Source organism: Bidens hawaiensis, unplaced genomic scaffold, assembly GCF_021521415.1.
Source record: "Bidens hawaiensis isolate Kalapana, Puna unplaced genomic scaffold, B.hawaiensis_p1.1 tig00000978_1, whole genome shotgun sequence".
Taxonomy (NCBI): domain Eukaryota; kingdom Viridiplantae; phylum Streptophyta; class Magnoliopsida; order Asterales; family Asteraceae; genus Bidens; species Bidens hawaiensis.
The window spans coordinates 1,173,076-1,195,799 of NW_027491058.1; the positions used below are offsets into that span (position 1 = coordinate 1,173,076).

The window sequence follows — 22,724 nt, forward strand, 5'->3', positions numbered from 1 at the left end:
GGTTGAAGGCTTCTTCTGCTTCTTCCGTCCATCTGAAGTCTTTTTTGTTGGTGCAACCCTTTAGTGTTTTGAAGAAGGGTAGGGATTTTTCAGCGAACTTGGAGGTAAAACGCTTCAAGGCTGCAAGCCTTCCGTTCAGACTTTCCACTTCTTTTTTGCTTTGTGGAGATTTTGTTTCAAGAACATCCCTGACTTTGTTGGGATTGGCTTTTATGCTTTGTTTCCCCATAATGTGTCCCAAAAACTTGCCTTCTTCTAACCCAAATGAGCATTTTCCAGGGTTGAGTTTCATGTTGATCTTCCTCAGGTTTTGGAAGGTTTCTTCTATGTCATCAAGCATTTGATGTACGGTTTTGCTTTTGATTACCAGATCATCGACATAAGCTTCTAAGTTTCTGCTGATTTGGCTGGCAAATGCTTTGTCTATCAAACGTTGGTAGGTTGCTCCGACATTTCTTAGGCCAAAAGGCATCTTTTGATAACAAAAAATACCCTTGTCCGTGTGGAAAGCCGTTTTTTCTTCATCTTCTACTTTCAAGAGAATTTGATGATATCCCTTGTAAGCGTCGAGAAAACACTTAAAGGGATGGCCGGTTAAAGAGTCAACCTTGAGGTCCATTTCGGGTAAGGGATAGCAATCTTTCGGGCACGCCTTGTTCAAATCTTTGAAGTCAATGCACATCCTCCAAGACTTGTCAGGCTTTCGAACCATGACTGGATTAGCCACCCAAGATTGATATTTGACCTCACGTATGATTCCAGCTAGGACAAGCTTTTCAACCTCTTGGCATGCTGTCAAACTTTGTTCAGGAGCCAGGCTCCGTTTCTTTTGGACAATAGGCTTGACATCAGGTGGTATTTTTAGCTCATGTTCTGCAATGCTTCGAGGGATGCCCATCATGTCTTCCGGGCACTAAGCAAAGACATCGTTATAGTGTATCAGCAGCTTCTCAAGGTGTGAGAGAGTTTCTTTGGAAAGGCTTGTGTTTATCTGTACCTTTTGTTCAGGATACTTTGGGTTTATGATCAAGCCTTGTTCATCATCTTCATTTAGTGAGCTTTCCCTTTCAACCATGTAAACCTCTTGGGTGGGTTGAAGGGTTGCAATTCCCATATCGGTGGGAAACTTTACGGCACCTTGACCAACCGAGACAGCCATGTTGAACGCACATTGTTCTGGCCTTCCGATGATTACATCATAGTTGGAAGGTATGTTGATAACCACAAAAGTGAGTGGTTTGGTTTTCTTCATCTTTCCTTTACTAAAACAGACATCAAGGGTTAGTTGGCCCAAAGGCTTCAAGGGTATATCGGCGATACCTTTTATTGATGACCCGGAGGGTTGAAGCCTTGAACGTTCCTCCTTACTTAGTCGATTGAAGAACCTTTCATACATGATCTCTGTGGCCGCCCCTGTGTCAATGTAGGCTTTGCTTGTTTTGAGTGTTCCCACGTTCGCTTCTACCACCAAAGGGTTTGAGAGTAAGTCACCATGAGGTGGTGGGAAGCAGACTCATCGAATCTCCCAAGCCTCCAAGCGTTGTCGTTTATTGGGAACACCTTGATCTATATTCACCATATTCACTTCTTTGCTTTTTCTTTCGGCCATCTTGCCCTTGACCCCCTTTACCAAATGGGCCAATTCTCCTGACTTAACAGCTTCCTTAATTCTTCTCTTGAGTTAAAAGCAATCGCTTGTGTGGTGACCTTTTTCTTCGTGGAACTCACAGAACTGGGTAGAGTTTTCGTTTTTCTTGCTTTTGGGCAAGGGTCGAGGAGTTCGCAAGTTGTGTTTCACTTCTTTAGTGGCAAGGATTTCCTGAGGGGTTTTGGTTAGAGCTGTGAAGTTCACAGTCTTCTCCCTGCTTGAAAGGTTCCGACCTTCAGGCCTTCGTTGATCTAAGCTCCTTGGGTATCTATCATAGGGACTGAAGTTCCCTTTCTTTCGGTTGGGGCTGTTGCCTCGCCAACTAGGCACTCTTTTTCTTTGTTCTTTGAAATCAACAGCCTCTTCTCCTTGGATATGAGCCTCAGCTCGTTCGAGAGCTTCTTCAAGGGTTTTAGGTAGGCACTTGTTAAAGTCCCTTGTGAGGTATTTGGAGGTGATGGCGTTCATGAATCCTGCCACCCTCATTTTTTCATCGGCCCCACATATGTTAACCCTTCCTTATTATATCTTTCAATGAAGTCTCGAAGGCTTTTGTCATCGTTTTGTTTTATCTGAAAAATTACCGTGGCATCCTTGACATATCTCCTTTGTTGTGTAATGTTGGCCAAGAATCCCTTGCTCAGATCATCGAAGCTTCGAACGCTTTGGGCAGGAAGGTCGTTGAACCATATCCTGGCTGATCCGACAAGTGTTTGCATGAACATTAAACAACATTCAGCGTGGGACCATTTTTTGATTCTAGTAGCACCGGTAAAGATCTGGAGGTGGTCTTCGGGATCCTCGGTCCCATCATATGTTTTTATATGGGATGGCATCTTGATTTTTGTTTGAGAGTCATAATCGGCGATTTGTTGAGAGAAACAAGATAGGTTACCGGGCTTGTAGGGCTTTGCAAGGTCTTTTTCTACCCTTGTAGCAGGATTATGACTTGTTGCTCCTTGGTGAGTACTCAGCGCTTGGTTGATGAGCTGGGTCCAAGGTAAGTGTGCCATCATTTGAGCCATCATCTGAGGTATGAGGTTAAAGCCTTGAAGGCTTTCAGCAGGTGATGCTATTTGGTTTGTTCCCATGGGAGTGCTCATTGCCGCACTCCGAGCCAAGGGTAAGACCGGCATGGCCTGTTCCCATGTAGTGGCTGTAGGAGGAGGAACACTTGAAGCTGGTGACTGCCATATTTGTTCGAGAGTGGTTTCGTGCCCAAGGGGTTGTGAAGTGAACAAAGGGAAAGCCGTTGGGCTTGGTCTCCCATAGGTATAAGGAGATGGGTTAAAAGGTTGGCAGGTTACACTTGGACCAGCTTCCAAATGAGAAGCAGTTGGTTGTGAGCTAGTAAGAGGGGTAGGTGGACGTCCGAGTGACAGTGAGGGTTCCGGATCGTCATAGTCCAGCCTTATTTTTATCCCCTTTTCTCTTTCTTGGCTCACATGTTGGCTAAAAAGAGATTTTAACTGTAAGAAATGTCTTGCTACCCCTACCAGTGTCAAGTCGATACGCTCCGGGATGTTTGAGGTTCCTACGTGAGGAGAAGGAAATCCGGATCGTGAAGGGGTTGGGGTTCGGAAAGGTGAAAACTCGAGGAACAAAGGTCCCGTTGAAGTTCCTACTGAAGTAGAAAAAGGCGTGGTGGCGGCCGGAGTTTGTTGGTCGGCATTTGGTGTCGCCGTTCTTGACACTTGGTCAACTTCTTCGGGAGATTCACTTTCCGACATGATGATCTTGATGAAAATGGAGCTACACTACTGGTCTTTAAGATAAACTAAGCGGTGTAGCCCTACGGTGGGCGCCAACTTGTTGCTACAACAAAGATAAGACCAATGATAGTGAATAGACTGGTTAGGCTAACAGGCTTCAAGGGTTCTAGTTAACCTAACGCAGGTCGTGGTGTCCCTCTACGTTTGCAAAACGTAGAGAGAGGTTCACTAGTTTGTTGTTATTTGTTATAGTTCACCGGAGATCCAAGATCGAGATGTTTGGAGCCGGTTTTTGAATGAAGTTCTTGGTGAAGCTATGGTGTTCTTGAAGTGAGAAAGAAACAAGCAAAGTGCAGGTTTCTCAAGGAAGAAGTGAAGATTAGAGAGTATATGTTAACTCTCCAATCTGGTGTGTCTCTTATGACTGACTTGTATTCCTTTATATAGAAGGAGGAATGCAAGCCTTTTGTCCAGTGGATAAACTAATAGACCTCCACTTTGCTAAAGGGTTGACCTTTTATGGGCGGGAAGTTTTTGACCGTTGGTTAACGATTATAATAATATTACTTTTTCTGAGCATGTCCCTCTTCAGAGGAAACAGTGATGTGAACAGTGATTTGACGTGGTACTGTTGCATGTGCTTACTGTTCACGTACTTGTTTACCTAAATTGGGCGGGAAACAAACCTTTTAACCTTCTGACCTTTTTAGCGTTAATGTGTAAAAACCATTTTATCAATCCTTGGGCTACCCCCGTCATCAATGTCCATGTTTTAGAATTGCCCATTTTTTAAAATATTATTTTTATATTATATGTAGTTTAAACATTGAATTTTTGTTTTGAACAAGATTTCCAAGTAGAGCTGTACAAATCGGAAATTTTTTTCTTATTCCAGTATAGGTTGGAAACGGTTCTAGTTTGCACCAATCTTGATGAAAACCGGTATTTGATGGGACCAAGCCGCTTCGAGTTTGAACATGTTTGAAGTTAATATTATTTTAACTTAGGTAGTATAAGATATAAAATATATAAAATAAAGTTCATTTTTAACGACAAAATAACACTCGTATGGTCGAAACCGTTTCAAAAATATGTTTCTAAAAGCCTGGTTCCAAACCGTTACTTGGCCCAGAAATGCCAAACCGGCCTGTTGAAGCGGTTCCTAACATGTTCTTGTCAAACTGGTTTCAATACTTATTCTTGTACATTGTTAGTTGTTACTAACCGGTTCCAAAACGGTCTTTTTCACCTCTATTTAAAAAAAACATGCCTTGGAATAGTTTTTCTGTTGGGCCGAATAATTGGCCCAGATTTAGGTAGCTATAAAAGAATAAAAGACCATAGTGAAACAACATGAATTTAGTATTTGAATTTGGCAACTGCCCAACTTAGTTAGGTGCCACTTTCTTTACTTTTAATTTATCCTAGGGGACTTAATTTGAAAGACCTTTGCCTATGTAATCAACTATTAAGGGTAAGGGTGAGATACTGTGATTTTGATTGTTTGACCAAATTTTGTTAACGAGAAGAGCTAACGAATCCTATCATATGTGCCTTCTATTTTAGTTTTACACGAAGGGTATAATCAATGTTTTAATAAACCGGTATTTTAAGCGTACCGGATTATACTAAAAAATGGTACAACCGGTTGAACCGGATTGTACTGGGAGGTTCAACCGGGTTGTCTATTTTACCTTATAATTTTATATAAATGTAACTTTAACTAAAAAATAAAGTAAAAATATATGATTCCATATAAAATAACATCCAAAAATTAATCCATGCTCAAAAAACAATACAAAAGCATCGACTTTTAAACAAAGTTTTTTTAAAATAAAGGCGCACAATAAATTCATGTCATTGGAGTGTTGTATGCATTGAGTTCACGATCGCTTAGAAGATGAAATTCACTATCATTGTCATCCTCGTCAACAAGAGTATAAGCACTTTCATTTCCTCAATAAGTAAGAAGTTTTAGTTACCTATATACTTTGGAATTTGGATACTATATCAATCAATAACACAATATGCTTTAGAAAATAAGAACCAACCTTTGGTAGCACTGTAGCAGTTCAAATGGTGATGAATGAGTGAAAGGGTGAGCAGCCTCGTAGGTTATTATTTAACTTAATTGTGAAAGGGTGAATGGGTGATGGACACTCATGCTAAGTTAATGTTACTTTGTTACTTTAACATAATTGTAAATGTAAAACAATATGTGCCTCACAAAAAAAAAATTATTTGGTGGGCCTTAAACCGGTTTACCGGTATGAACCGGTTTTCTATAAAAACCTGCCGGTTCGATGTCTCCCAAAACCGTTCAACTAAACCGGGTATAATATACCGGGCTTGTCCTCGAAATCCGGTTCAAACCGGTTTTTAAAACATTGGGTATAATAGTAAAATTATAACCATTTTTTCTTTTCTTCTCAACCCGGGAACACATAAAATATTTAAATTATTTGATTTTCTTTTCATTCACATTAAACTCAGGAACACGAAATAAAGCCTTTCATTTATTTTCTCTTCTAATTCATTCTCCTTCCTCTCCCTCGTTACATGAGATTCGGGAACACAACGTAAAGCTTGCTATATTCTTCTCTTTAATATTTATTTATAAAAAAAAATTATTTAGGAAAAACATTCAAAAACACTTTATTCAAATAAAAAATAAATAAATAAATAACGTTTTTTAATAAGAAGAAAAATTTTAAAACGTTTTCTCTAAAAATATCATAAATCGTTCTTATAATATTTTTCTAGGGTGAAGTTTCTGTACGCTAATGCCTTAACGTACGGTGGTACGCTAGACGCTCAAAGGCAAAAACCTAAAGCGCTTATTAAACACTCACAAAAACTTAAACGCTCAGCCAAAAACCTAAAACGCTCATTAAACGCTCAAAACGGTCTTCGTGAAAAAAAGTGAAAAATTGATCGATTAACTATTTAAAACTGTTTTTTTCGGTGAACCAATGATTGGTTGGATATGTATTGACGATTTTGAGATGTTTGGATGTGATTTAATGGATCGATTCGTGAAAAAATGGATTCGCGTACGTATTGTACGTTAAGACGTTATTGTATTGGATCTTTTCACTATTTTTCTAAACCCTAAATATATAATTTTTATAAATATAAAAGATAAAATAGTGGATAAACCTTTTAATATAGACTGGTAGGTGTGCCCGCGCGTTGCGACGGGGACGCAATGGGGATGTGTTCAGTATGAGCTGGGTTTGCGGCAATATACAAAGACGTATTGGTTTTCCGTTAGTTTGTCAATCCTTTCGTGATAAATTTGATAGTTCTAGTCAATCTCGAGCTAGCTTTGGCTCGGCTTAACTCAATTCATTGACAATTTTTAATTATAGTGTCAATTCATTGACAATTTTTAATTATGTTTAGGTATTATTTACATTTATATCTTATTTAGAAATAATAAATAAATAATTTGAATGAGTGTAGAAGTTTAAAGGCAATTATTAATGTTAATCATTCTAGTATTTTAATAACCTAACTTGAATTGATTCACTTATAAGTTGTGATTGGTCCAAATATGTATTATTTGTTATTTAGATGTTTCATATATTTGAATCCAAGGTTATAGAAAAAACACATAAAATACTTTTTTTAGTTGGTAATATTTTATAAATCATATTCTCAACTTAGTATATATATTATTTAACGATGTTCAGGCAACCATTTCAAAATCGTTGTAAATGTTGATCACGTAAATTTTTGTTAGTCACCTTGTATACATTTTACAATTTTAAAACTACCTTGAATTCTTAAGTCTTTTGTAGCACATTGCTGGGAAATAAAACCAAAACACACTTAAGAGTCTTTATAAAACCATCCATGTAGTCAACTCAAAAGTAAATATATATAAGTTACTAAATCATACTTTAAACGGGTGAAAACAACATATACATATTTTATACCACCTAATGCTTAAAAACATATATTTACTACACCAAAACACGAACAATTTAGTTAAGCCGCTATTAACAACTTAATTTTGGCCTTCAAGCAATCAAAAACAAGCAGTTACTTTTATGTAGTACAAACACATTAAACTTGCGGCTCTTTGGAACCCATTTATGGTCTTGTAAATCTTCTAAAATCATCAGTTATCTAAAATCAGTTGTCATTTGCCACAATAGAAACAACATAACCCATGAATACAGCTACGTGTTGCATTCTTTTGTTTCTGAAATGCCATTAAATTGCACCTAATTCAAATTTGACTGGTCAATTTTGACTAAAAAGTCAACCATGTTACTAAAGTCAACGCTGGCAAAAAAAATTTTGATTTGACACAATTTGGCCAAAGCAACCTTTATCTTTTTCATAGAATCCGTATTCATTTTCCACCTGCAATAAGTTGAGATAAATCGAACAAAAAACTATCTTAGAGTAACAAAAGAATGAATATATTTTGACTTCCAACATGATATGTTTCAAAGAAAAACTAAGTATATGAAATAGGGCTATTCAAAACAATGGCGACTCGCTCAAACAACTCGTTTGTAAATAAACCGAGCCTAGATCTGCTAGGATTGTGGCTCGCTTGTTACCTGGCTCATTGACTATGTTAAAGATTTTGTTTACGGATCGAAAGGGCAATTTTAGTCTCTCAAAATGAAGTTTCAGCTAAGTTGTGCAGTTATGTTCATATGCGTTCGTTCAGTTAGGTTCATTACTCTATATTAAAAAATGTTCATATGCGTTCATGAACCGTTCGTTTATATTACTAACAAACGATCATAATCAAACATGAACACAATCATTTTATTAACGAACAAACACGAGCAAGAAAAGCACGTTCGTTTAATTGTTCCTGCCTGTTTTTTTGATCAAGTTAAACGAACAAATATGACCTGATGACCAGGTCTCGTTTGTGTTCGTTCGGTTTGTTTATATGTCTAGAAATAATTATATGAAATGAAAACTCATTTCATATAGTTTGGCAACTTCAAAAAAAAAATTAAAAATTCACCTAAAAGTATAATTTTTGTTTCGTTCAACTCCCTCTGAAGTGGTCACATAAAAATTGAGAAACCAAAAAAAAAAAAAATTAAATTACTTTTATAAGAATGTATATTATATATACTATGCCAGTGAACGAAAAATTAAAAGGTATACTATACTATGCAAGTAAATACGGTTAAAATACTTAAATGTTAATCCAAAAATGGGTACCATGTCTTATCTGTTTGAAATCCTTCCGGTCCTCTTTTGAAAGTTATGAGTAATCCCATGGAATCTAGGATACTGAACTCTGCAACTAACCTGTAAGATACAATCTGGTCATAAAATTTATATTCCTCATTAAATACATATAAAGATAATATTTTTAAGACAACTCACCAGAGATACAAGTGTCTATTAACCTGCACTCGCCTATTTCTCCCGGCCTCAATTAGTGATTCATTACCATAGTCACGAATCAATAACTTGGCTTTATCCACGTCGCTAATTGATAAGCAAAGCGATTCGATCCTAGATGAGCATGAGGCTTTGCAGCTTCTGTTTCTGGAAATATTTTATGAACCCAGTCCACCAATTTAATGAACATGACATAATGCACCAAATCTCGTTAATACCAATCTACAAAGAAACAAAAGAAAACAAACATAAAGTACATATATGTACAAGTTAAGGATAATAACAATAAAACATGGGTAAAGATAAAAAAAACTCACTAATTCATATGCAAGTGACATTGAGATTGGATTTTCCCACAGAGGAACTTCACCTGTTCCTCCAGAACCGAATCATTTATCCAATGCTATTGCTGATGTGTGGCGAAGCCTTCTTCCAAAACTCGAGTCTCTCTCTGTCATAACGCGTGAATTTTACTCGTTATGTTTGTGTTTTGTATTTCTGCTTTAACAAACATAAGGAACACTCTATATCTTTATTTTCTCAGCACTTTTCAGATTTTGTGCTTGTGTTTTAAATATATACCAGAATCAATATTTGAGTTTAGTTGTAGTTTGGTTCTTTTGTTGTTTATGTTTATATTCAAACCTATAATGTTTTGGTCAAAATATTATATACGGGTGTCTTTATGAAGAGTCAAAAGAGGTACATTGGTAACCACATTAAAGCATCACCTTTTAACAAATGCAAATTTTAATAATTCAGCAGGTGTGTTCCTTTGAACCAACCAAAGAAAACCAATTCTATGTTTCCCTTTTTCTATGTTTTAGTTATTTTGAAAATATATTCAACATTTACTTATTTGATTATCTCGTTAAAGAAGCTTTAGAACACATTCCATTGGTTTAAAATGGTCAAATTAATAAGCTGGGAAGCTATGTCTACATGAGATTTGAACTCGCAACCAACCAACATAATTTATGGCGTTTGATTTCTTTATTTTTGAACAAACTAATACACCATGTATTTGATTTCTATGTCAAAAACCGATCAAGAGCATCCAAGACCATAAATGTAAGTTAATAGCGAAAAGGTCAACATGCATGACCCGCCAATTTCATCACCAAAAACCTTTTTTAAATTTTAGCAATCTCGATTCTTTCCCTTTTAGTCGAAAATGCACAAAGCTCTAAAGGTCATAATTTACGCGTTTATTTATGTCTTTAATCTAAACATTTTTGTTACGGATCGAAAGGGCATTTTCGGGTCTTTCAAAATAAAGTCTCAGCTAAGTTGGGCAGTTTTGTTCACAATTACTTTATTCGGTGTTCGTTCAGTTACGTTCATTACTCTATAATAAAAAATGTTCATCTATGTTCATGAGCCGTTCGTTTATATTACTAACAAATGATCATAATCAAACATGAACACAATCATTTTATTAACAAACAAACACGAGCAAGAAAAGCACGTTCGCTTAATTGTTCCTGCTTGTTTTTTTGGTCAAGTTAAACGAACAAATATGAACTGATGACCAGGTCTCGTTTATGTTCGTTCGGTTCGTTTATATTCCTAGAATAATGATATGAAATGAAAACTCATTTCATATAATTCAACAACTTCTAATAAATTAAAAAATCACCTAAAAGTATAATTTTTGTTTCATTAAAAAATCACCTATAACTCATTTCATATACTTGTAAGAATGTTAATCCAAAAATGGGTACCATATCTTATCTGTTTGAAATTCTTCTGGTCCTCTTTTGAAAGTGCTGAGTAATCCCAAGGAATCGAGGATACTGAACTCTGCAACTAAACTGTAAGATACAATCTGGTCATAAAATTCATATTCTCATTACATACATATAAAGATAATATTGCAAGTGTCACTTAACCTGCACTCGCGTATTTCTCCCGGCCTCAATTAGTGATTCATTACCATGTGATTTTTAAATGGTTTTAAGTCAGTTATGTTCGTTCTGTTATACTGTTAACAAATGAACACAAAAGAACACGAACACGTTTATTTTATTAACGAACGAACATGGACAAGAAAACCTCATTCGATTGTTTATTCGGTTAAAGTTTAATGAATGAACACGAACATGCTCCATCCGTGTTCACTCGGTTCGTTTTACAAATTAAAAGTGGCAACTCGAAAAAGTTTGTAAACGGGTCGGTTTGGGTCTAAAAGTTTATGTTTGACCCGTTCGCTTTTTGCGGTGCTTACAGTCATCTCTACGGGTATCGCTTCAAGTTGACCGGTCCTCTAAAGCAACGTATAGCTTATCATGCAAGCCCAGCATTGTCATATTGATGATCTCCTGCAAGCCCAAGATGTAATTCGTTTAACAAATCACCATCCAACTGGTTCATAACTTAAAGGCACACCTGCAACATGGTAATTTGGTTATTCTATTACAGTATAAAATTATGCAATTAGGTAATAAGAGGAACTTAATTTACATATACCTGGAAACAGTTTCTTTTAAGTATTAAAAAGCAATATAACTCGAGAAGAAATTAACTTGAATTTGTATTTAATTAGTTTGACTATTGAATCAAGATAATAAAAGTTGATTCAATTCAAGAATATTAAACTCAATGTTCATATAATTAAGCAGATCCATTTCATATAATCCTATGCATGATAGACACATACATTTACGCATGTCAAGTCTAGCAAAAAAATCAATTGGATTAGGTGACACATGAACCTGGGATTTGTTTAGACGTAACCAAGACCAGCAGCGGTCGTGCACCTCATATTTGGACAATATTAGAACGAAAAAGAAACTAATTAAATCCTTTTATATATAACACAAACCACCGCGATAATTACTGCCAGAGGATATAATGTTACGGAGAAAATAGGACGCCTATAAGTAAGTATTATTGAAGAAAATAAAATGAATCTGAAATGAATTTAGAATATTAAAATTCGGTAATGATTTTGAATGAATGAACTCACTAATTTATGTAAGGAATTTGAGTTTCATTCATTTTCCAATCCCAAAATATTATTATGCAATTAAACAAGTTACGAATGAAATTAAGCATCCGATGATTCTAAGAGTTGTATTCTATGACATTTCAACACATTCTAGCAGCCAAGTTTAATATATAAATCTAATATCTATATACATGTCATATCTTTAACTTGATAAATTTTGAATCAAAACGGTATATAATTAATTGGGTTTGACTTATCATCTATTAAGCATGTGCTTGTTAAGATATATAAAATGAAACAGGATTACAATCTTGGAACATTTTGTCAATTTTGAAGCACACAAATGATTTAATCAAAAAAATATATTATAATGAGTTTGACATAAAATTTAAAATAACTTTTTTGGGGATAAGAATTAATATAAAATATAAAATTACTTATATCTATTATATTTAACAAGGCGGCCATTTTCATCACTAGCTAATAAACAATGTTCCGGTTCATGGAGATATAATTTAATTTCTCATTTTTTTTATCGATTTCATAGCATACTCTGATTGTTTGTTCATATTTGCAAGTAAGTGCATAGCATATTGAATTTGGATAATATTTGGTTTAACTTAAATAAATCAAGGATATGAGAAATAAAAAAAAAGCTGAGCAGCTAAGGTATGGGTTTTGATGTATAAACTTATTGGTAGGGGTGTAAACAAGTCGAGCCTAAACACAATTAGGCTCGAGTTTGGCTCGTTATTTATTATGAAAGCTTAAGCTCATCTCGTTTTGAGCTCTTTTCTAGAGGGATGTATTAAATTAAAGTGTACGCTTTATAAGATTATAAGAATATTTTTAGAATTCTAACTCTTACACTATGTTCCCGAGTTTTATTTAACAAGAGAAAAGAAAGGAAAGGAAATTAGAAGGAAAAAGAAAGGAAAGGAAAAGAAAATTGTGATTTCATTTTGTGTTCCTAGTTTAAATGAAAGGAAAGGAAAGTAAGCATTTTATGTGTTCCTGAGATGGATGGAAAAGAAAAGAAAGATGTATTTTTACTATTATACCCTTTACATAGATAATTAAATAAAAAACACTCCATCATGCCAAAAAGATTATGTTTACTAGGGATGAGTTCGGGATGGTACCGGTATCGATCCTGAAAAGTTGAAATATTTGGTACCGGTACCGAAATGTTCGGTTCGGTACCGGTATTTCGTGCAAAATTCGGGAAATATCAATACCATACCGCTACCAGTCTCATACCAATATCGAAAACTCAAATCTTGATACCGATTCGGACCCGACGATACCAAATTGGTACGGAATTCGATACAAGTTTTGAAAACACTTATCCTTGATGTTTACTCATGGTATGCACAAGGTGAATATGTGAATAGCTGTGAGCCAATTTTAGCTCTTGGCCTCTAAGCATCATAAATCACTCATTTTTGTTACGAGATTATAGTTATCTCCATGTGTTAATTATGATTATCTCCATGTGTTCTAAATTTGAGACTCTCAAATGTAATACTCCCTCCGTCCCAATTTAAATGTCCTAGTTTGACTTTTCAAGTCTTTCTTTTACAACTTTGACCGTAAATATTTTTGTTCGTGTCATATAATTCTTGATGAAAATTAAATGAATGGATTGAGTTTTAAATGTATTTTACATTGATATAATTTTCATCAAGTATTATATGACACGAACAAAAATATTTACGGTCAAAGTTGCAAAAGAAAGACTTGAAAAGTCAAAATAGGACATTTAAATTGGGACGGAGGGAGTATATAAATATATATTTTGTATGTCTGGTGGTCACAGTGGGGTCAATATGTTGCTGTTAATATTGAAGTTTGACATCTTTGTTTAATGGATAACTTTTATGATAAGTGAATTAATTGTTCGAGTCAGTTCATTTTAAATTTTTTAACAACTTATAACACCCAAGAAATATTGTTAACACCTTATAATGATGCTCAATATAGGAAAAGCAGCTGGCCCGCACCAATTACATAATTGTTTTCAAAATACATAGCTAAAAATTACCAACAAAAAGAAATAGAAATAACGTCATCATCGTCTGAGTTATAATAACATTATATTTTGTAACTATTTTGACGTATCTATTTCATTGTTTGGATACATCAAATAGTTAGTCCACATTTCATTTGCAATTGAATTCCTTAGTCGGTCCACTCCGATACTACCCTCATGCGCATCTCTTGTATTACGATGCTCTTCCTCTTCGAGCCCATTTAACACCTCGCGTATGATCTCATCTTCTAGATCTTTGTCATGATCTTCCTCTAGTCAAAAGTTGTGTAAAATACAACATGCCAAAAAGATGGAAGACTGTGTTTCACAAGAGTAAAATGGTTCCCCCGTACTCCTAATAATAGGAAACGTCTTTTTTAGAACACCAAATGCCCGTTCAATTGCGTTACGTAATTATGCGTGACGAAGATTAAACAATTCCTTTTCATTCTCAGGGGCACGAGTGGAGTAATCTTTCAAATGATACCTAACACCTCTATATGGCGTCATTAAGGTACTCGTATGAGGCAAACCCGCGTCTACTAGACAGCATTTGCATACAATTAATTTATAATTAGTATTATCATAAAATTCTACACAATTAAGTAAATATGGTTTAAGATTACCTGTCGGAATAATTAGTTTATCTTCTCTAGTTAGCGCATTTTTTATAATTCTTGAGTCTGATGCAGTACCCTCCCAACCAATTAAAACATATGTAAACTTCAAATCAAATGTACAAGCAGCCAATACATTTATTGTCGGGTATCCCTTGCGACCGCGATATCTAGGGACATCTTTATTAGGTACTCTGACACGAACATGTGTTCCATCAATTGCTCCTATACAATCCTTGAAAAAAAGGATAAAATCTCTTCTTTTCTTGAATTTCTTTTTGGAAAATGTCACCTTTAGGTTGTTGAAGATAACGATTTTCTAACGATGAAATTGCTCGTAGAACTCTATGAAGGCACCGGCTAGTTTTGATCCAGAACGACGATATATCCAAGAGGCAAACCGATTTCTCAAATCATTACCAACAACATGTAAAAATCTTGCAACATGTTCTTCAACAGACATGCGTTGAGTAGGTCGAAGACCGCTGTCACGCTCTAAGATATTGCACAATGTCATAAAAGCTTTCTCACTCATTCGGATAAGTTCACGACATTTACCACTATTTAAAAGGTCTTGTAACATCTCTTCTCGTACATGTATTCTCTGTAAAATTTCATCTCTTGTCGGTAAATTAACATGTACTGTTGAAGGCCTACGTTTTGTAATGAAAGCCACCACTACGCAAATCATGTTAATTGCTTGCAGTTGTCTAGCTCGAACAACATGAGCTATCTTGAGTATTTGATTATCCATTGTGAGTTTATGAACTATGGAAAAGTGTTAGTTGATTAGAATATAATACATATAAGAAAGTTAGGCTTATGATTTAACCTCCAAGAATTGTTTTATTAAGTGCAGTAGCACAGCAGCACAATCTTGTGAGTTTTTTTTGCTTAAAGGAATTGTGATGCATTGTTTTATGCATTTTTTTATAACTTTTAAATTTATCTTTTATGATTTTTTTTATAAAGACATAACGCGTTTAAACTTTAAACCATGAAACCAAACCCGAACCAAACTGTTAGTAACAGTTCGATTAGGTTTGGTTTTCGATTATTAAAAAGTCGGTACTAGTGGTTTGGTTCATGGTTGGACCTTAAAAATTGTTCAAACCGGACCTTGAACACCCCTTCTATATAGTGGTTTAGTTAGATAGTTTAATTAAGATCTTTGTATCATGTGTGTTGTGACCAATCACCAAAACATAAAGCAATTAGAGGTTGAAGATGGATCTTTTGAGTAATAAACTGTTGAGATATGGATCTTATTTGTTTAAATAAGTTTTCATTTTTTAATCAATAGCATTTTTTGAATAGCTTATAAGGCCAAACCCCATGAAACAAAACCGAAACCAAACCATTAGTAACGGCTCGCTTTTGGTTTTTGATTATCAAAAACCATCAAATGCGGACCGTAAACACAATCAGCATATATACTACAAATACCATTAAGAATTATAAAGCAATATTAGAGAGGATTTTGTAATTACTGATCTAAGAAGCTTTGATCAACTTATTAAATTGAAAAGGCTTACATATTAACAAAGAAAATGCAAAGCCTCTCATTTTGTCTTTCAAGTTAACAAATTTCAAGTTCTTATTAAATTCAAAAACTTTGAATGCCAAGTTAACAGGTAACAATTATTTTACAATTAACAAAGAACATGCTTAGCCCTCGACTAACTCTAAATGAAAGAACCAAATTAATCATTCATTAATTGGTTACTAAAACCTTAAAGATGTAAAATCAAAATAAAGTGATAAAGTAAGAATACCTAATAAAAGAGGGGTTGAAACAAGTGTTGATGAAGCAGGTGGTCTGTGGGTGTGGGCATGCTTCGGTCGTCAGTCGTCGTCGAGGTATTCTGATGAAGAACTTCAAGTTATGTTTGGTTAAGGTAGAAAATGAGCAGAGTATATGAACCATTGTAGATAAGATAAGGGTAAGATAGTAATTGCAATCATGGCTCCTTTTCTTTCCATTTGATTCCTTCCAATTTGGAAGAAAAATGAAACATGTTAAATTTGTGTTACTTTCCTTTCCTTTCTCACACATTTCCTCCCAAATAAAACTTTGTAACACCTTCTTTGCTTGATTCCCTTCACTTTCCTTTCTTTTCTCTTCATAAGTGAGACTCTGAAACATAGTGTTAACTTTGATAGTGCAAAGGTTTTCATTGATTTTCATTACCATAAAACAATGATACGGAGATGAAATAAATAGAAAGTGAGAAAAGCTATCAAAGGAAAAAACTAATTCCAAGGAAACGGATGGGCAGTATACTAAGGCTTACAAAAGGAAATAATACTTGATGATTGACTGAATGTTTTATTTCAATATTCCCCCTCAAGTTAGAGTGTGTAAATCTCTAACACCCAACTTGTCAAGTAGAAATCGAAGCTGTTTGGCCCCTAAACCTTTAGTTAGAAGGTCCGCGATCTGCATTTTAGTGTCGATACACGTTGGCTGAATTTCTTTAGAGTCTACTCGTTCGCGAATGAAATAACAATCCATTTCAACATGTTTAGTTCTTTCGTGGAAAACTGGGTTGTTGGCGATATGACGAGTTGCCTGGTTGTCACAAAACAACGGCGTAGGACCATCCAAAAAAATGTCCAAATCTTTTAAGAGCCATCTAACCCACAGAACCTCACTTACCGTCGAAGACATCGAACGGTACCCGGCTTCTGCTGATGAACGAGAAACCACGGATTGTTTCTTTGTCTTCCAAGATATTGGCGCTCCACCAAGGAGAAGTAAGTAACCTGTGTGAAATTTTCTGGTGTAAGGACATCCGAGCCAGTCCGAATCACAATAAGCAGTAAGATTGCATCCTCCCTCCCATGGGAAAATGACACCTTGTCCTGGTGTGGCTTTGAGGTATCGTAAAATGCGATGCACAGCATCCATGTATGTCTCTCTTGGGTCAGCAACGAATTGGCTTAGAATGTTCACAACGTAAGCTATGTCGGGCCGAGTGGCTTGCAAGTAAAGCAGTCTGCCTATTATGTGACGATAACGGTTAGCATCTACCTTTGGCGCATCTTCACTTTTAAAATATTTGGGGGTTTGTTCAATAGGGAATGAACTCGGTCTACATCTTTGTAACCCACAGTCGTAGAGAGTATCCAAAGTGTATTTTCTTTGACTAAGTACCAAACCTTCACGAGTACGTGCAGCTTCAATGCCAAGGAAATACTTTCAGTTTCCAAGTTCTTTTATGCTAAAACGCTTGTCAAGACCACTCTTTAGGCTTTAAATCTTGACAGACATCGTCCACCTATATAAGAGCAGCCACAAAATCTTTTCCTTCTCGTTGTGTAAAGAGTGAATGATCGGCCTTAGATTGTTTGAACCCGAGGTCAAGCAAGACATTGGTGAATTTTGGGTACCAGTTCCTTGACGCTTGCTTCAAACCATAAAGCGATTTCTTTAACCTGCAAACTCTCGTTTCTTTCTCTTTAGCAAAACCTTGTGGGATCTTCATATACACTTCTTTGTTTAAATCTCCGTGCAAAAATGCATTATTCACATCGAGTTGGTGAATAACCCAGTCTCTTTTCACTGCCATTGCCAAAAGGGTTCTAACAGTTACTAGCTTTGCCACATGGGCAAAAGTGTCATGATAATTGTAACATCGAGAAAATTTCGAGTTCAAAATATCAAATTTTCAAAGTCTATGATCTAATTTGTCAAAATCCAAACCTTAGGGTTTAAAATGAAAATTCTGATTTTCTGTCCCATAGCGATACGCGATGGGACAAAGGACAAGCCTATCGCGTATCGCGAAGGACTTAGTCAAAACTTCTAGAAGAGAGTCAAAGGCGATACGAGATCGTCGTGGAAGCTACGTCATCGTGTATCACGATGACTTGGTCTGAAACCTCTGGCGCCAGATCTGCCACATGTCCACACGTGGCACACCGTCAGCCACGTGTCCTGACACGTGGCACATCGTCCGCCACGTGTCAACACGTGGCACACCGTCTGCCACGTGGCGCCACGTGGCAGACCTACATGGTGACTGGCCAGAGTTACGTCGCGATACGCGACGGAAAACCAGGATGCCATCGCGTATCGCAATGTGCTCCCAAGTTTTGTCTATAAATAGAAAAGTCGGGATCTTCATTTCTCACACCAAAATCAGTACATCTCTCTCTCTCTAACATCTAACTAGAACTCCATAATCAAACCCTCGATCCACCTCGAAAACCGTGCCCCGATTCCTTGATTTACGTGTTCGTTTCCTTGAAGTTCGTGCCACTATCCACCGACGTATCAACCAAGAAGGCGTTTGTTATATCTCGACATCATGATGATTAGTCTCGTAAAGCGTTCCTACAAGTGGTGAAATATTGGTGTTAGTCGTTTGGCGTGCCAAGGAAAGGATAACGAGAATAAGGGTTGAACGAGAAGGAAATGAAGGTGAAGCGGCGTTGGAGTGATGCTCGAGTAATTAGGGTTTCCATAAGCCAACAAAGGTAGGCGTAACGCCAATGAAAATAATAATAAAATATTATAAAAGGCTTAAACCTTAAAGTCAAGGTTATACTCGATACCTCGATAAATAAAAGAAAACATAGCAAAGAAAGAATAAAAGATAAGATTGTGAATATTGATAGATATGTATATATGAGTGTAAGTATATATGTATATATTCTTTGTTATAAATATTATTTAAGGAATAAATAACTATTCTTAAATAATAAAGAAAAGAAAAGAATATGTTTCTTAGAGAAGAAGAAACGTAGGGTTTTATAAATAAACTAAAGGTTTATAAATTACTTTTTAACTAAAGGTTTTAAAGTAAAAAGAGATTTTGAACTAAAGGTTCATCGAGGTAAAGTTTATAAAATAAAACTAAAGGTCTTAAGTCGGATTGTATATCCGACTAACAAATGGTTATACTCGTACTATAGGTGCGAGATAGCAACGGGAAAGACCCTCGGACGGTGTTTGAAGCCGATCCAAATCGAAAAGGGGAATACGCCCCACTTTTACAAACTTTTTTTCAAACGAGTCAATATGTTATATGAAAAACTTTACATGAGACTAAGTGTCTCTCAAACATTTATAAACAAGGGTATAAAAATTGCCTCAGGCTATCGTGTACGTTTGTCTGGATCCTTACATATATGGTGGGCACATCACACCTGATCACAATTACGCTCGCCTGCGGGGAGTATGACCTTGTGTATACATATAGGCACTCAACTAGTCGAACGCTGTGGTGTTTGTTGGGGGAACCGAGTATATAGACTTGAGTTTATAAATTGTGTTGTTTTAACTTGATTATTCCTAAGCCATGTTGGCCCGAGGCCTACGTAGTCTCGAGGGGTAATTAAGTAAAAAAAATATTTTTTGCGTCAACATATTCACCAACATTCGTTGATGACGTATTTTCTTACATTTTGCAGGTAATCAAGGATAGTGCTTGGAAAAGACGAAGTGCTCAAGATATCCGATGGCTCGGATCTTTTGATAAAACTCAATATAAATATTAATGGTGGTTTTGTAAAACTTAAACAAGTAATCCTTTAAACATTAAACAGGAAACTTTTAAATTCCGTATTTTGTATGTAAATATTTACAATTTAAATCCACATGTTTATAAGCCTTCCACTAATTAAACGTAACTCTGATTTATTTACAAATGTGGTACCAACATATGTGTCATACGCCTAGGCCGTGGTCTGGGGTGTGACAAGTGTTGGTATCAGAGCCATCGATTTTAGCGAATTAGGTATTACAAGATAATACCTAAGCTTCGATCCAAGTATAGGAAAATTTCATTACTTGTTTATTTGAAATAGGGTTAAGATAGGCTGGTAAACATTTTCTTTCCCTCCTCACTCTAAACCACCCAAAATGTTAGATGTCATTCAAGAGCATGATGGAGAACTATGTACGAAAAGCAAAGGAGGATGGAATTGCCGAACCACTATGCCAGGATAACATGAATGAAGATTATTATGAAGCATTCTTCGATCAAGATATGGAGCATGACCTAACTAAACCATTTCAATATCCCGGTACTGAACAAAACCCGATTAATCTTCCCGACGATACACCATGGCATGGATATCAAGCACCAATACACTCAAGCTACCATCCGCCAAGTATCCCAATGTATCATCCCTCTGAAGTTCCAACATACCATCCATCAGAGATCCCCACATATCAACCATCGGAGATACCACCTACTACCTATCTAGCAATCCAACATATCTACCACCAAATCCTCACCCAACGTATGCTTTCCTCTCCAATCGACCAATTAAAGAAGAACCAAGATCTCTATCGTCTGACTGGATGCAATGCCATTCCGACCAACGAAGATGGCATACCGGAAGCTCTGCCTTCAATTCAGTTGACTCTCAACCTAACAATGGTGAAGGGCCATCCCGCAAACCCAAGATGAGGGTGATGAAGCTCTATGAAAGTTTCCGAATGCCACCAATTATGAAGGAGACCGTTCAACTCACGGAGGAAGAGGAACCTGAAGAAGAAGAAGAAGAAGAGGACCCTGAGGAAGAAAAAGATCCGGAAGAAGAATATCCCGATAATCCAAATGAAATGACAACACCAATTGAGGAATCACTCTCTTCCCAAAACCCAAGCTATGGTTTTGTTGACCCCTATGTGCAATACCTCAAGAAACTCAAGAACCAAGCCTCATCAAGATTTTCACCTTTTCAAGGCACGATCCCAACGGAAGAAGAGCAAGCCAATGAAATTCGAGAACAAAACGAAGTTGCCGAAGTTTTCTTCCACTACTCATCCGACGTGACCGCTTCCCCGTATCCAGAACCAGAGGATCATTACGACATGGTGATGATGGGTTACCGCGACCCACCTCCAAGATACGGATACCCCAACGAAATCCCGTAGTCACAGGAGGAACACTTGGACCGTTCCTTGCATGAGACGGACGATTTGAGGAAGAAGATATCCGTTGATGGGAAGAAAAAGAAGAAGATATGAGAGACGCTTCTTCGAAAATGCAATAAGTTAACCAAGGTTGTGAGGAAGTTTATGAAGGATTGAAGCGATGATGATAGAGGATGTGATGAGGAAGTTGTGTGTGTTAATGTAATCTTATGTGTTATGTGAAAAATGTGTAATAAAGAACGTTAAGACGTTCTTAAGTAAAGATAGGTTTATCAATATATATATGTGTGTGTGTGTGTGTGTGTGTTGTAAAATAAATATATATATCATTTTATGATATATATACATATATATATATATATATATATATATATCTTTATGAAATAAAATGATATGTTGAGAAAAGAAATTTTTAAAATTTCAGATATAAAGAAATATTGAAAAAGAAAAGAATAATGTCTCAACAAAGTAACAACATAGAGAATGCACGTAAAGAAGAAGAAATAAGAAAAGAAAAAAGAAAAGGTCCTGAAAACAAACAAGATGAACCAATTCCTGAAAAATATATGAGTCAAATACAAAGAATGATAAAGGATGTGGTTAGAGAAGAATCTATGGCTAGATCTCAATCAAAACACTCTAAACATTCTCAATATGTTAATCTTTCCCATAAGTCCGTTAAGTCTCGTCCGAAACCATCTCGTATTGAGGAAAGTGTTCATGAACCGAATGCTGATGGTGGAGTTCGTCAAGAGTTCAAGAAGTTAAATATTGGAGGGTGTTCATTCAAAGATTTCAAGTATTTCGGACCAAAGGAATTTTATAGAGATAAAGGAGCTATCACAACCGTTAGATGACTAGAGGAGATGGAATCAATCGTCATAATAAGCAAGTGTTCGCGTCAAGAAATGATACAATACTCTGCGCAGATGTTTAGAGGCGAGGCGTTGGAATGGTGGAACACATTGATCTTGAGCAAAGGACATCAAGTGTTATACAATCTTTCTTGGGATGAATTCAAGGCGATGTTGATGGCAAAGTTTTGTCCCATGCATGAAACCGACCAAATTCAAACTAAATTTTTTAATCATAAGGTCGTGGGGACAAATCTCCGAGAATACAACACAAAATTTCATGAGTACTGTCGCCCGGTTCCCCAGCTGGTTAATCCTGAACCCAGCAAAGTCACAAGATATATATGGGGATTGCCGCGGGAAATCCGCGACATGGTGTAACGATTCCGGCAAAATCAGGTATACCCTAACCGGTATATACTATTTATGTGTTAGTTAATAATGAATATGTGAATTATGATGCGTTTATACAAGTATGTATGATTCATGGTACGAATTATACTCGATTATACAGTTAATCGCATTGGAAATACGATTAACCGATTAACGGTTATTGAAGCCCGAACGATCGGGGATTGCATTATAGACGAAATATATATTATTTAGTGATGTTTGCGAAGTATTAAAGCTT

The 22,724-nt window shown here is 36.1% G+C and overlaps 1 long non-coding RNA gene across 1 annotated transcript; it reads right to left on the bottom strand.

The window, feature by feature from the left end:
- Positions 1 to 7,221: 7,221 nt before the first annotated feature.
- Positions 7,222 to 10,933, bottom strand: LOC143549786 (uncharacterized). The gene is made up of 3 exons (XR_013138199.1): positions 10,473 to 10,933; positions 8,731 to 8,895; positions 7,222 to 8,652 (listed from the first exon to the last, which is right to left on the bottom strand). It is a non-coding gene; the product is annotated as an uncharacterized LOC143549786 (long non-coding RNA).
- Between the last annotated feature and the right edge of the window lie 11,791 nt (positions 10,934 to 22,724).